Below are 17,082 nucleotides of genomic sequence, written 5' to 3' on the forward strand. Positions count from 1 at the left end.
TGAATCGTCTTTCTCATATCCAGCTTCAGAGCGGTGCCATCAGGTTTTACTCAAGATCTACACACATAAGAAACAGCTACTCTGTTTTAATTGCTATTTCATCATTTTCTGTAAACTTTGACTGGATCTCCAAGACCAACAGGTTCCTGTGTCTACTGCATCTCTCTTATGTCTTTAAGGGCTGCTACCTCTGCTACATTACAGTAGAATTCCAATGCACAAAATTTAAGGCGTTATAAAACATTTCTAAGGCCATCTATAGTGGTTACAAATTACTTCTGAATTTCAGTAAATGCACTCTTGTAAATAGTTTATTTAGCTGTCAAGTGATCTGAATCAGAGAGATAATGAGAAGCACATGAATGAAGTGTTCTGTATATGAGTGAGTCATGTTGGAGAGCCCACACTGGGACAAGACTAAATATGCTGAGCAACCAGTAATGCCGGTCTCACTGCCACTATGGTAATGTTACTTGTTGAATTAGTTTATAAATTGATAAATTATATGTAATTTTTTACCTTTACATTGATCACTTAACATTTTCAACATGCAATATTCTTTTTCCTATATTATCCATTTTTATACTGTTTTTGTTCTTAATTTCCTATGGTCAAAGCTGAAAAATAAAAAGCCTTGTTAGATATTTACAAATATTTGTAAATTTATGAATATTATATAATCTTCTATCAAGCCAGCAAGTGGCATGCTAGTCTTCTTTTTACATGTTTTTGCTCTGCCTTCTTTTTACCATTTGGGGCTAAACGCTTGTTTACAGAGATTAATAGCACACACATACTTAAAGTGGAACTACAGTGTATCTGGGCACCACAAACCAAAAGCACTATTTAATTAATTTTTAATATTCAAAGAACCCCGCATACATTCATGTCCATGCTTTATTTTGTGTAGAAATTACTCAGAAAAACACCCCCCTAGCATTTCTGGCTGTGGCCTTCTTGAGCAATTGCAGAAGATTTGTGTAGCAATTACTTCTTGGAAACCATCTCGCCTTAGCTCAGGCATGCAGGCAAGAGGGTGCGCTTGTATATAACGTGATAAAGGGGTGCCAATGCAAAATAAAAAATATAAATATTAAAGGACTAGCGCTACCTTTACTTATTTGTTTTATTACCTAGGAGGGTGTGCTTAGATGAGAAAACCCCTCCTGCCCTCCTTAAGATTTCTGGGATGTATGACATTGTTTGCCTACGCGTGGAAACCAGGATATAACTAAAGAAATTTAACCAAACAGTTTAAAACAAGTTAATATGATATGCTTTCCCATCTTTTTACTAATGCGAGCAGCAGAAGAATATAAAATTGTCAATGTTGTTTGAGAAAGTGAAGTTCCACTTGAAGGAAGTAACTAACTTCTTATAAGCTTGCTCTGTCTGAGGTTTCAATCACACCAAGCAAGGTAGGGGATTTCTACTGTGCTGTTGCCTTTAGAAAACCCTGGTGCTCTGAGAACCCCTGGTCTTGTACAAAATATGTCTTTGTAAAATGCATAAGTATTGTTAAAAAAAATATATGATTTTAAAAATGTTTAAACTTAAAAAATATCATGAACCCAAAACCCTTATAGTTTCACTTTCAAGCAATGAATACTATTAAATAATGACACCATGGACTGACCTCCTTTACAATATGATGCATCACATCTATTTTTGACTATAAATTAATATATTATTTAAGTTTAGAAGTCTTTAAATCTGCATTCATAGTCTTCATCAAACAGCAAATGTAGCTTACAGAAGTTTGTAAAAATGGAATTTGTAAGCTGGTTGTTTTGCATATAAAAGGTACTTTCCATATCCATTACAGAGTGAAAGCCCTATTATATTTTTAAGAAGAGTTAATGGCAGGTTTAGCCTGTGTTGCCATGGTGGTTTTGTCCTGTGTAGTGTTGTTTCATCAGTTCCTCAGTGTATTGTTTCCTGTGGTGATATAATAAGGCTAATTTGCCGTATTAGCAAATGACTTGTTTTATCAAGCTGATTTATGTGCAGTAGAAAAGCTTCAATAAACACTGTTGTTTCTTTTTCTGAAGTCTAACATTTCACCTCACTGTGCTACCTCCTGCTATTTTCAGCCAATAATACAATGTCCTAAATTACTACAACATTGGGTGTTGCTGATTATTTTATAATAATGTGATCCTCACATTTATTTATTTTTCTTTTTTAAACACAGCTTACTCTCATCTTAAATAGATATCGTTAAATGGAGAATATCTGTGTTAACTGTGGAATGTCATTATCTTTGGTAACTATATACTGTAAATACCCATTAATCAAATCACTGGGGTGGATTTAATAAAGGTCAAAAGACTGTGCACTTTGGAAGTGCAGTTGCACTCATTTTCCCCAGAGCTTAGTGAATGTGGTAAATCTCTACTGATTTCTATCATCCAATCAAAAATGCAGTTTTTTTATTTTCCTTGTATGTGATTGGGTATTTTTTTTACAAAGTGAAGCTTTACCACATTTACTAAGCTCTGGGGAACATGAGTGAAACTTCACTCTCAAAGTGCACAATTTATATGTCTTTAATAAATCCATCTCAATGACTTTTTGTTCCTGTTGCTGTCATTGTCGGATGCTCCACAAGAAAATTTGATGATTTGGGTGTGTGTTTAGTCTGCAGCCCATTGCAGCAAACACTGTTTTTGGAGCTGAGGTAGAAAATACATACAGTAGAGTTTACTTAGCAAAAAAAATGATTAATTACTTAGTAAATTATAGCTAAGACATGGTAAAGTTCACTTTGAATTTCAAATCATTTGTAGGGGACATTTTAAAAAAGGATTTTGCTTTCACATAATTAAATGTTTGAACACAACTTCGCTTTGTTCATTGGGTTAAGTGAGCATGTATTTTTCAAAGTGGAAATTCACTTAGCTTAGACACTTTACAAAGTAAAAAGTCTTTATATTTTTAGTAAACCAACTCCAGTGATTACACTTTAGAGAGTGTTCTACTCTCCTGTCCTGTACAGTGGTATTACACAGACCGGACCAAATCCTCCTCTTCTTGCGTTCACTGCTGGCGATCTTGGCTCCTCTTCTTCTTCATGTGTCCCCAGTGCAAGCCATTTGATATGGGGGCACGCGGTGTCTGCTCACTCTCAAGCTGTGTCTCTATTGAGCCTCGCTGGATCTATTCTCCCCTCTCTTTCAATTCACATGGGAAAAAATGTTTTTACTTTAATGCAAGGAATGCTTTAAGGTAAAAATCATTTTTAGCTTAAGTATCACTTTAAGGTTCACTGATCAGAGCCATGTGATTGTTAGCTGCGGCCTAAATCAGTTTCATTAATTGTGTTCTTTATAAATGTGATATTTATAAGTCTTATGTGCTTGGATTTTACAGTAAAAAGCATTTGTTTTAGCTGAAAATAAAGGAACAGAGATGCTTAGAGAGGTCAACTGTGTCTGCACTTTAATTACAGCAGTTTGTAAGGCCATATGTTCAACTACTTGAAAGAATATTGATTTTCTGTTTTGATGCTTTAAAGGCTTGCTATATTTTTTAGATAAATATTGGCATACTTTTAGGAGTCAAGTGCCAAAACCTTGAGGCGGCACATTGATAGAACAAACAGCATTTTGTTCAGTGTAGTTAACAGAGAAAAGCACTACTCTTGCCATCTCTGTGTCACGCTGGTAAGCGTAGCTGATCAGAAGGGAATACAGATATACAGGAACTGAAAACAAGTTTTGTCTTAATTATCTGGGAGACCTGTGAAGCCTGGGGCTTTAACAAAAAACCACAAGACAGTAAAACTGGCAAGTGTGGGTCTCTTCTCTACTAACTCTATTTTAGGAAACAATAGAATGAGCCAATGAGTAAATCATGTGACTACAGGGTTGAACAAGTGCCACTAGCAGAAAGGCAGCTTGAGACCTCTCACTATAATGGAACAGATATGTGAACTTTGAATATTTTTATTTATTTGATCTTTATTATAGATAGGATCACATATGTTAAAATATTCTCACTGTATGATTATCTACTCTATCTATCTATCTATCTATCTATCTATCTATCTATCTTCTCCATCCAGTAACTTCATAAATTCCAGCTATCTTGACACTGGCCCATGGATTTTGCTCAATGCCTCTGCCACCTCCTCTTTTTACTTTATTTTTTTTAGAAAGACGCTATACATATTGTCCTGGATCTTTACAATGTGATGATGATGGAAAAATTTCATAAACCATATGTTCCTTACATATTTGATTAGGAATGTGACTGACATGCTGATAGGTATACTGTTTACATATCCAGATGATTCTGCTATTTGACTTTCTCATTTCATCATGACATCTCTGATCATACCGTCAAAATTAAGCAAATATTTGACTCTCAAATTCCATGTTTGTGTGTTCCTTATTTAATTTCATTTTATGTGCATCAGACCTCAGTGTGTAAATCTAATAAAAATATGTTTTCCAGTTTTCCAGAAGAAAAATATTATATAAAATATATAAAAGTTTGTATCATTAAAGTGCAGCCAAAATAAAAAACAGAAAAATCAGGGAAATAACTTACAGTCAGTAGGATGTGACCCTGTGCTGATGCCTCTTCTTTTAATTATATCCTCCTCTATTCATGCCACCCCCTACCCCCACTGCCATAATCTTCCAGTGTGATGGGTGTTGATACAACTAAGTCGCTGTTGCAGGAGAGCCCAACTATGCCCTCCCTTTCTGCCCAGTTGCTCCATTCATAGAAACTGTACTATAGCTTCTATGAATAAAATATGATCTATAAATAGAGAGGACAGACCTTTCAATCAACCACCCATCCACCATTCACTGATCTTGTTTTATTCATTGACGTTGTAGTACAACTTCTATGAATGGCAGAGCTGGGTTGAAAAGTTTGACATCTTCATTTTAAGGAGGACCAATTACAAAGTATTTATTAATGTTGTGTTGCTGTTAGAGATCCATATAAGGGTGATGCTAGATAGGTAAAAGTGGAAAAGAACATGGAAAGTTAACAACATAGTATGATTGTCAAGTGAGGGGAGAGGATGCCATTGATGCTACAGATTAAACACTTCAATACAGGGCACTTTTACCCCCTTCCTGCCCAGACCAATTTTCAGCTTTCAGTGCTCTCTGCACTTTGAATGACAATAACTCAGTCATGCTACACTGTACCTCAACAAAACTTTTATCATTTTTTTCACAGAGATAGAGCTTTATTTTGATGGTGCTTAATCACCACTGGATTTTTTATTTTTTGCCCAATAAGCAAAAAAGAGCGAACATTTTAACAAACATTTTTTTTAGTTTCTATTACAATTATTTTGCAAATAAGTACATTTTATTCACAAATTTTGGCCAAAATTTTTACTGTTACATTTTTTTGGTAAATATAACCCAAATCAGGGTATATTATTTGTGTGAAAATTATAGTCTACAAGCTATGGAACCAATCACTGAAAATTGTTCACACCTGATGTACTGACGACCTATCTCATGTTCTTCTAACATGCCAGGAAAGTACAAATACCCCCCAAATTACCCCTTTTTGGAATGTAGATAGTCCAAGCTATTTAGTAAGAGGCATGATGAATTTATGAAGTTGTAATTTTTTTCCATCATTTCTTGGGAAATTGAAGACATTTTTTTTTAACACACAATTGTCATATTAACAAGTTATTTCTCAAACACGGCATATGCATACTTGCAATTACACCCGAAAACACATTCTGCTACTCCTCCTGAGTATGGTGATACCACATATATGAGACTTTTTCACAGCCTGACCACATACCGAGGCCCAGGATACAAGTAGCACCATCAGGCATTCTAGAGGCATAAATTATACTTTTAATTTCCTGACTACCTATTACATTTTTGAAGATCCTAGAGCATCAGGACAATGGAATTACCCACAAAATGACCCCATTTTGTAAATAAAACACCAAAACGTATATTCTTAGAGGCATAATGAGTCTTTTGAATATTTCATTTTTTTCCACAAGTTTTTGAAAAATGTGGAAAGAAAATTAAAACATATTTTTTTTTACACAAAGTTGTCAATTTATAAGATATTTCTAACATATAGCATGTACATAATAAGAATTACACCCAAAAATACATTCTGCTACTTGTCCTGAGTATTGTGATACCACATGTGTGAGACTTTTACACTGTATGACTGCATACAGAGGCTCAAGATCCAAGTAGCACCGTCAGGTGTTCTAGGGGCATAAATTACACATCTAATTTCCTGACTACCCATTACATTTTTTAAGGCCCTAGAGCACCAGGATAGTGGAAACGCCCACAAAATGACCCCATTTTGGAAAGCAAACACCCCAACGTATCTTCTATGAGGCATAATGAGTATTTTCAATATGTCATTTTTTTTCCACACATTTTTGAAAAATGTGGAAAGAAAATTTTTTTAACAGAAAGTTGTCAATTTATAAGATATATCTAAAAACACAGCATGGACATAGCAAGAATTACACCCCAAAATACATTCTGCTACTCCTCCTGAGTATGGTGATGCCATGAGACATTTTCACAGTCTAGCTAAACAAAGGGTAAACAGAAGATTACCTGTGGTTATATTAGAGAAGTTGTCTGCAGAGGAGAGCAGTGGTCCAGGAAGCAGGTAAGAGATGTGATCAGCAACAGCCAAATGAATAGTCCAGGCAGCAGGTAGGAACATAGCCCAAAAAAGTCCTGGGTCATTACAGGCAGTGGCCAGAGATATGGTCAGCACAAAGTCCTGGTTCAGGTAACAGGCAAGAACATAGTTACATAGTTAAATAGTGAGTCTAGCTGAAAAAAGACAGAAGTCCATCCAGTTCAACCATTAAAAAAAAAGTTATAATCCTATACCCACAGTTGATCTAGAGGCAAAAAAAAACCCAGCAAAGCATGATCCAATTTGCTCCTGCTGGGAAAAAATTCCTTCTTGTTCCCCTGAGAGGCAATCAGATATTTTCTGGATCAACTTTACCTATAAATGTTAATATCGAGTTATATTCTGTGTATCTAAGAAAGAATCCAGGCCTTTTTTGAAGCAATCCACTGAGCTGGCCAGAACCAACTCTTGAGGGAGTCTATTCCACATTTTTACAGCTCTCACTGTGAAGAAACCTTTCCATGTTTGGAGATTAAATTTCTTTTCCTCCAGATGTAAAGAGTGCCCCCTTGTCCTCTGTGATGACCTCAGGGTGAATAGCTCTACACCGAGTTCACTATATGAACCACTGATGTATTTATACATGTTGATCATATTCCCCCTTAATCTCCTGTTCTAAAGAGATTATAAATTCAGTTTCTCTAATCTTTGCTCATAGCTGAGCTCCTCCATGCCTCTTACCAGTTTATTTGCCCTTCTCTGTACTTTCTCAAGTTCCCCAATGTTCTTTTTGTGAATTGGTGCCCAAAACTGAAGTGCATATTCCAGATGAGGTGTACTAATGATTTGTACAGGGGTAAAATCATATCTCTCTCTGGAGTCTATACCTCTTCTAATACAAGAGAGGCTTTAGAAACCGCAGCTTGACATTGAATGCCATTATTAAGCTTGTGATCTACCAGAACTCCCAGATCCTTCACCATTGATTCCCACAGTTGTACTCCCCCTAGTATGTATGATACATGCATATTCATAGCTCCCAAGTGCATAACCTTACATTTATCAACATTAAACCTCATTTGCCACATAGTTGCCCAATTAAACAGTGCATTGAGGTCGGCTTGTAAGTTGAAGACATCCTGTAAGGACATTATTCCACTGCACAGCTTGGTGTCATTTGCATAAAAGGTCCTGGGTCATTATAGGCAGCAGGAAGAGATATGGTCAGCACAGTATTGGTCCAGGCAGCAGGAAGGAACATCAGGATTAGGGCCTTGGTCCGGTAAGACCTGGGCACAGGGGTAGAGGCTTCGTCCCACCCAATCTCTTCAAAGCTTCCAGACTTAGAGACCCTGATCTGGGAATTACAAAGCCCGCTGAAAACCAAAAACTGTTTTTCTCTACTCTGAAGCCCCTCACGTATGTGAGACCCCTGTGTTATCTTGCATCCCACTACTACAGTAGCAGGGCAAAAGATCAGTTCAAGTAGCAGGCAAAAAACATGGTCGATTAACAGGCCGAAGTCAGTGCAGGTGGAAGGCAGAAACGTGGTTTAGAAACAATTCAGACGGTAAGCAGAGGCACCGTTGGTAAACAGGCCAGGGTCAGGCAACGTGGAAGGCAAAGGCATGGTCAATCAAGGCAGCAGGTAAATGACCAGCACAGATTTTAGAAACTGGGAAATGGCAGGCTGTTAAAAATAAGGGGAACTAATATTTTAGTGATGTGTGATAATGTCGGAAGCAGTCTTCGATGCATAGGCCTGGTTGGGAGGGACATTAGGGACAATGAACACTGATGTCTTTCCTGACTCCATTTCTGCTGCCTACTTCTTGGCGTCTTCTTCCTGATTCTGTGGGTGGAATGTTTTCTGGAAAATATTGCTCGTGAGGTCTGCTCACACAATCAGAGCGAATGTTTTTTTTGGGGGGGGGGGATCCTTGCTGGTAGATCAAGGTAGTGATAATTTCTTCTATATATTTGAGGAATGTTGTGGGTCTTTCTGTTGACTTTTTATAGATGACAAACGCATTTTAAATGGCCAAATGGAAAAAATTAATTGTAACTTTTTTGTACCAGAAGAGGGGCTTTCTTGTTGACAAATAGGGCTGTAGCATCTGATCATTTAAATCCACCCCCCCATGAACCTATTATAATTGTGGATATATTCAGGTTTTTGGATGGGACCGTGCCTTCCATGAATTTTCCACAGAGGTGTCATTGTGTATGGTGGACAGGACGTAAAGATCTCTCTTATCCCTCCACTTCATGGCCAACACTTCCTCATTTCTCAGACTTGCAGATTCCTCCCTTTGTAGCCTTGTGGTTACTAAACTTTGTGGGAAGCCCTTTCTATTTTTTCAGGTGGTAACGCAGGCTAAGGTTTTTTCACAGTACAGATGCCAGAAAAAGGGCAGACTGGTATAATAGTTATCAAGGTAGATATGATAACCTTTTTGAAACAATGGGAATGCCAGGTCCCAAACAATTTTGCCACTTGTGCGGATGTAGGTTGGGCATTCAGGGGGCTGGAGCTTGGGAGTCTTTGCCTTTGTACACACAGAATGCATGCACATATCCTGTAGCTCTTTCGCAGAGCTTGTTCAGCTTCAATCCATACCTAGTCCTTTTACTGGGAATGTATTGCTTGAATCCCAGCAAGCCAGTGAAGTGGACAAGGGATTCATCCACACAAATTTGTTGCTCATGGACATTAAGTTCCGCAAATCTCTTAGCAAAAGAATTTATTAGGGGGTGGATTTTGTATAGCTTGTCATAGTTGGGATGATCTCGGGGAGGGCACTGTGAGTTATCATTGAAATGCAGAAATCGCATGATCAGATCATAGTGTGACTGGAATATTACAGCAGAATAGATGGGCATATGATGGATGGGATTGGTGGACCAGTAGGCATGCAATTCACTTTTTTTTTGTAAGCCCCACGTTAAATGTAAGGCCCAAAAATAATTTTAACTCCTCCACTGTGAGACATCTCCATAGAAAAGGACAGGCATAGGATGTACTGGGATTGTTAGTGACTGGATGTCACTCCACTTCCTTAAACTCAACCTTTCCAAAACTGATCTTCTAGTATTCCCCCCAGCCCGTGCCCCCCCCCCGACTTCTCTATCAAGATCAACAACACTACCATCAGCCCCAAACTCATGTAGACTTCAGCTCCGCAACATCTCCAAGATACGACCATTCCTAACCTCGGAAACCACTAAGCAACTCATTCACTCCCTTATTATATCACGCCTTGACTACTGTAACTCCCTCCTAACTGGCCTACCTCATCGCAGGCTATCCCCACTACAGTCCATCATGAATGCTGCTGCCAGACTCATTCACCTTACTAACCGCTCTATATCTGCCACCCCTCTCTGCCAATCCCTCCACTGGCTTCCAATTGCCCAACGGAGAAAATTCAAAACACTAACACTGACGTATAAAGCCATTCATAACATTGCCCCAAATTACATCACCGACCTTGTCTCTAAATACCACCCAAACCGTACTCTCCGCTCCTCGCAAGACCTCCTACTCTCTAGCTCCCTTGTCCCCTCTTCCCATGCTCATCTCCAGGATTTCTCAAGGGCTTCACCCATCCTCTGGAACTCCCTATCCCAAGCTATCAGGCTATCGCCTACTCTGCTCACCTTTAGGCGCACTCTGAAAACCCAGCTAATTACCTCTTGTACCACTATCCCCTCCCTCCTAGATTGTAAGCTCCAAGGAGCAGGGCCCTCTAATCCCTCTTGTATTGAACTGTATTGTTACTGTACTGTCTCCCATTATAATGTAAAGCGCTGACCAAACTGTTAGCGCTATATAAGTCCTGTATAATAATAATAATTATTATCAATATACTGCTGAGCAAAAAGGTTTGTCAGGTCCACACTGTATTAAAGTAAATCGGCAGGGAAAAACAAGTAAAAAAAACACCTTTCAGAAAAACTTTCAGTATTGGCCTGAACACCTGGCTGTGCAGTGAAAGGGGAGATTGAAGCTGATCCTGAACTGGAAAGCAGACATAAAGGGTTTGCCAGGGCATCAGGAAGATATGTTTGGGCCCTAATTCTTGGGGTCTGGTGGGATGCTCCAGTGCTGGTACTGGGCCTTTCATCCTGGGGTCTAGTGCCATTGGTGTCTGCTGATTGACCATTGGGGTGTATGGTGCTGCTTGTGGTCGCCTGCTCTGCAGAGCACCATATCCTTTTAGGAGGGACTGCTTTCTCCTCTGATTCGGTCATTGACCCACTATTCTCTACTGGCTCGTATTCAGAATCGGATGGTGAGAGCTCCCTGCTGCTCTCATCCAACATACTGGTGATTTTGAGAGCCTCCTCACTAGTAAAATATTTTTGGACATTGCAGCTCTGGTGATTGTAGCTGTATGAGGGGTAAACTGCTGATGGATGGCTGTGATGGGTACACTGCTGATGGGCGGCAGGTGTGATGAATACACTGATTAGGCTGTACTGATTGCTGTGGTGACAGGTACACCGATGGGTTGCACTGATGAATGCACTGATAGGTACACTGATGGATGCACTGATGAGCTGCACTTACAGGTACACTGATGGATGTACTGATGGGCTGCACTGACAGGTACACTGACAAGTATACTGATGGGCTGCACTGACAGGTCCACTGATGGGCTGTGCACTGATGGGCTACACTGACAGATCTACTGATAGGGATGCACTGACAGATGCACTGATGGTGGCACTGACAGATGCTCTGATGGTGGCACTGACGGTGGCACTGACAGATAAACTGATGGCCTGCACTGACAGATCCACTGATGGGCTGTGTACTGTTTGGCTGCACTGACAGATGCACTGATGGGCTGCACTGACAGATGCATTAATGGCAGCACTGACAGATCCACTGATGGCGGCACTGACAAATCCACTGATGGGTCCACTAATGGCTCCACTGACAGTTCCACTGATGGGCTGATCTGACAGATCCACTCACAGATCCACTGATAGACTGATCTGACAGATCCACTGGTGGCACTGACAGGGACTCTTTTTATTAGGGGCAATGTGGTGCACAGTAGTGAAAGGGTTTAAAAAAATGTACTGTTCCTATTTTCGCCTCCTCACACAAGATCTGAGTGTGAGGAGATGAAGATAGCAATAGTGAGTGACCTCTGTGTGTTTATATTTCACAGCTGATCACGTGGTAAAAAGCCAATTTCATTGGCTCTTTAACTTCAGCGGGGAAGTACTGTGTCTGAGGGAGACAGCCTGATAGCAACGGCCGAGCTGCGTGCTCCCGGGGGGGGGGGGGATGTCAATGCAATGCACATGACATCATATGACACCCAGTCACAAGGAGAAAAGGACCACCCGGCCATCAATCTGCTTTAGGCCGGGCAGGAACGTGTTAAGGGACAAGCTGACATTTCTCTAGCACATCTGCTAGTGGTGAACATAATGATGATAGTGGTGACAACTGTGAAGAGAACTGGTGACAACCGTGAACTTGAGAGAGCTGGTGTCAGGTAAGCAGGAATGCAACTGGCAGTGCACCATAGATGTACCAAGCTCAGTTAAAGGTGGAGTCAGGTATCAAGCCTGATCTAGTGACAGCTGAGCAGAAAGACACCAAGTCAAAGGCAGGATCAGAGCCAGGGAGAGGCAAAAATCAGGATTGCGCAAGCAGCAAGGTTCAAATTAACTGGGAAGAAGCATGGTCAGTAGTCCAGGTCCGAGCTCAGTAGCAGAGATAGACAGGGAGCTTAAGCAGACAAGGGTAGTACTAAAGCAGGTCAGGTATAAGCTGGGTCAATAACAGTATCAGGATGAGTATCAGGATCAGGGTCACTAGAGCAAGATTGAAGTCCAGTCAGCAAGGAGCTTGTGCAGAGTTAAGGTTTAAATAGCCCGTTTGATGGCAGTGGACATGCATGCAGGTCTGCGTGTGCTCGTACATGTGCATAATGATGCAGAAATAATTCTAATATGAGATGACTGATGCAATGTTCCTGACACCAATACTCTTCAAAATGTGACTCTAATCCCTATAATATTATTTGAACATCTTTGTACACGTATTAAAGTCTAAAATAGGTGGGACATATGCAAAACCAGGGCTTTTTTCACAGAAGTCAAGTGCAGGAACTCAACCATGACCCATATAACACTTATAACACCCTCCATCCACACACACCCTCCATCAAATAGTGGGTGTGGTCAAATTTTACTAACAGTGGGAAGGTCTTAAAGGGGCATTAAATACCAGGGGTGCATTAGGTAAAGAGTGCAGAGTTTGGTAGGGTTACACACAGAGTTCAGGGGTGCGCCATGTACAGACATTGGGGGTGCACTACATACATAATGCAGAGTTCAGGGGTGCGCTGAATACAGAGTACAGAGCTCAGGCATGCGCTACACACAGAGTGCAGAGTTCAATCTTCTTCCACAGCTGATTGCCTCTGCATCCTCCATCAACATCTTGCTTTCACCCCTCGTCTTCTCTAGTACCTTCCCACACACTGTAGGTAGCTCTGCCTCTCTCACTTGCAGGTAGATCACATAGTGGGGGTGTTAGCATCCTCACTGCACCACAGGCACCACCATTTCCCTTGTCCCCATCCTGCACTCAATGGGAGCCACTCAAGAGATCAGATCTATGGGAGCTGTTGGGAGACAAGATGACACTTGTAAACACAGAAACCAGACCTCTGTGTTTACAAGTGATAGTGATGAGCAGGGAGCAGAGGGCCTGAGCCAAAGGTGGTAGAACAGAGTTCCACCAAGTTCCAGCTGAAAAAAAAACTTTATGCAAAACGAATCATTTTCTATGAAAGAAAAACATTTTGCTAAAAAGCATTAGGGTATTATTGCTTCACAATGCAGATAAAGAAGATGGAGCTCTAGATTCTTGAATTGTGATCTCCTGGTTTATGTAATTTGTGATGCTCCTGTTAGAAGTTTGTGATGGTATTTTAGCAAAATAAAAATGTTTTTTTCTTGTTGGCTATCACTATCCCCATACCCCTAATTGCTTGTGATATTGCTGCTACTTGAAATCTCGACAGTCAATTTAGAGGCACAGCTTTAGACAGACAAAGCATTGTGATAAACTTCTAAAAGAGAATTTTTGAAGTTCTGTCAACTATTGTCTGAAACATATGATTAAAACTAATTTAAGGCTAGCAGCACTGAGTATACGCTAATTATTTCATTAGTAAGAATATGAATTGCATTACAAATTTTTCAGCTATGACCAAGATAAACTTTTCATATTTAAAAAAAGTAATCTCAAAAGAAAATAAAAAATGTAAAAAAAAATTAAAAATCCTTTATTTCATCTTAATTTTTTCATTTTTTTCACCTGCTAATTGGTGCAATTACTGACGTTTTAAATTCAGTTAGAAGAGGGTCTTTGCTACTGCTCGTTTCTAAATGCTCTGCAATCAGATTTTCTGAATCAATTTCCTCTTACAACAGCCAATTCCCCATTGCAGAAGGTGGTCTTTTTATTCAGCTGCTACTTTGCTAGTGTCTACAATTAAATTGCAGCACACTGGTATGAACTGTCATTACTGTAAATTGCAGCAACTGCTAGTAATTAAAGTGCTACATTAAAAGCACATCTTTAGTGACCTTTAGAGATTATTACAAGTAATGTAAATGTATTTACATATATAATAATGATGCACTCTTAAATCTTGGTATGTTTGCAAAATTGGTACCATTTAAAGAAAGAAAAAAGATAACTGTAAAAATACACTAAAGGCTGAATTTATTTGAACATTTTTGTGTGCTCGCATATGTAATTAGACACAGTGACAAAAGAAATAAATATAAAATGCTATTATACCCAAACAAAAAAAATTATATTGCAGATTACACATTCTTAAATGCTATGGCTTTCTTTTTTAGGCTTTTTTCCCTTTATTTTCACCTGTTGATCTGACCAGTAGGTCTGTTATTTTTCAATTTCCTTTAACAGACCAAGCTGTCCATGAAAAGTAGCAGTTAGAGGGTTAAAAGAAACCATTTCACACTGACAGGAGTGCTTACAATGATCATTTTTTGTTAATTTATGTAAGATGCTGTTGCTGTAACTACTTAAAGTGTGTTAGCAGGAGTTTGGCTTTAGTTTTTGGTTTTGTTTTTTTTATATAAAGAATATACATTTTTAGAGAATATATACGTACAGGAATAGCATGTTGGCTTTAGTTTGTTAGTCAAGTCGATCCAAATGTCGCTAGTGCAACTAACACTACCTTCTTTCCAGATTGACAATAATGCTCTGAAATATTATTCTAGATAGGACAGAACCCTTTAAATAATCCATGTCTGAAACTGAAAATATACATATTTGTACTTGTGTCTGTTTTCTGTGAATTGAGTGGAACTCAGTGCACTTCTATGATATGCTAAAAAAAACGAATAGGGATTTGTATATATTTACCTTTTGTATTAAATTTAGGTTTAAAAATAAATCAATGTTTTAGTCAGATAAGTATGAAATATTACATATAAATATAAATTTTTTTTCTGGCCAGTAGGGGGACCTCTACGCTTCTTTCTGTATGTTTCACCAGCTAGTCTTAGCTGCTTTGCTGGAAACTGTGCTGTTTTCAGAGCTCACTAGTACAAACACACTCAGCTGAATGTAGATAAAGATTTTATGTATACTGCATAGTAAAACACATAAAGACGCCAACTGAATTATATATGAAAGGAAAAAAAAAATCAAGATTGACCCAAATCAATCTTTAACCACTTGCCCTCCTGAGGATTTACCCCCTTCATGATCAGGCCATTTTTTGGCTTATGGTGCTGCGTTATTTTAACTGACGATTGCGTGATCATGCACTTTGCACCCATACTAAATTCACGTCCTTTTTTTCCCACGAATTGAGCTTTCTTTTGGTGGTATTTGATCACCTGTGTGTTTTTTATTTTTTTGTGCTATACACAAAAAAATATCAACAATTTTGAGAAAATAACAATATTTTTGACTTTTTGCTAATAAACATGTCCAGTAAAAAAAATTTAAAAAATCAAATTTTGTCATAAATTTAGGCCAAAATGTATTCTGCGACATGTCTTTTCTAAAAAAAAATCCCTATACGTGTAAATTAATTGGTTTACGTGAAAGTTATAGCGTTTACAAATGGTGGTATAGATAATGGGATTTTTTTTTCTCTACTAATAATGGCAGCGATCAGCAACTTTTTGTGGAACTGCAGCTGACATTCTGACACTGGGAGGGAACTAAGTTGGTGTCACTGACACCCCAGTGACACCAATACAGTGATCAGTGCTAAAAAAAAGCACTAACACTGTACTAATGACATTGGTCAGGAAGGGGTTAATGTGAGGGGCGATCAAAGGGTTAACTTTGTGCTGGGAGTGTTTTACTAGTGTTCTTCACTGTAAGCACACTGATCGGGATGGCTGTACTGTACACAGCCATCCCGAGCAGTGTGGTCGAGCTGAGAGGGAGGAAGATTGTAAACCTCCCCATCTGTGATCGCTGGTAATTACCGGGCACTGGCGGATAATTACTGTCTGGAACCCGGTGATTGGCATTCTACCCGGAAATGCAAAATGATATATATGTGATTCTGTGCACAGGTGCCTCCCTGTAGCAGTATATATGCTATAGGGCGGTCCAGGGGCGGACTGACCATTTGGAAACTTGGGCACTGCCCGAGGGCCCAGGGTCAGTAGGGGGCCCCATGAGATGCCGCTGGTACCTTTTCATAGGCTTTTTTGAGTTTGGACAAGGACACAGGGGCCCCATGATCCCCTATTGCCCGGGGGCCCCATGAGTTGTCAGTCCGCCCCTGGGGCGGTCCTTAAGCTGTTAATTGGAATAATAAAATGCAAACATTAGTCTTAAAGGCCCACTAAATGTCCTATTAAAGAGCAAGGAATGGCTTATATCTAACAGTTGTTTAAAAAATGCTTCAGCTTGTCGGAATTAAAAATTTGAGACTTTTTATTGTCAAAATGTTATTTAGTGTCCAGTCATCTTACTGTAAAGACAATGGGGTTGATTTACTAAAGGTGAATATACTATGCACTGCACTTGCAGTTGCTCCAGAAATTAGTTAATGAGGTAAATATTCACTTTGCAAAGAATACCCAATCACATGCAAATAAATAAAAACAAAAAACAGCATTTTTGCTTGCACATGATTGGATGATAGAAATCAGCAGAGCTTCCTCTCATTTTAGAGCTTCCCCTCAGATCTAGAGCAACTGCATTTGCAGTGCGCTTACAGTTTGCCTTTAGTAAATCAACCTCAATGTGGTCAGTCTACTCTAAAAGGCAAACAAAACTGGTTACAGTTTGCAACACAACACGTAAAAGATTGCTTATGTCTTAGTAATCCTAGCTGTATGACAAGTACTTTTTCTAAATAAAATTCAGATTTCAGCATTTTAGACGTTTGTTGCATCTCAGTGCTTCTCATCTCCTTCAAGTCT

This window comes from Staurois parvus, unplaced genomic scaffold (assembly GCF_062004578.1).
Source record: "Staurois parvus isolate SC_StPar_1 unplaced genomic scaffold, SC_StPar_1.0 ptg000229l, whole genome shotgun sequence".
In the NCBI taxonomy this organism is placed as follows: Eukaryota; Metazoa; Chordata; class Amphibia; order Anura; family Ranidae; genus Staurois; species Staurois parvus.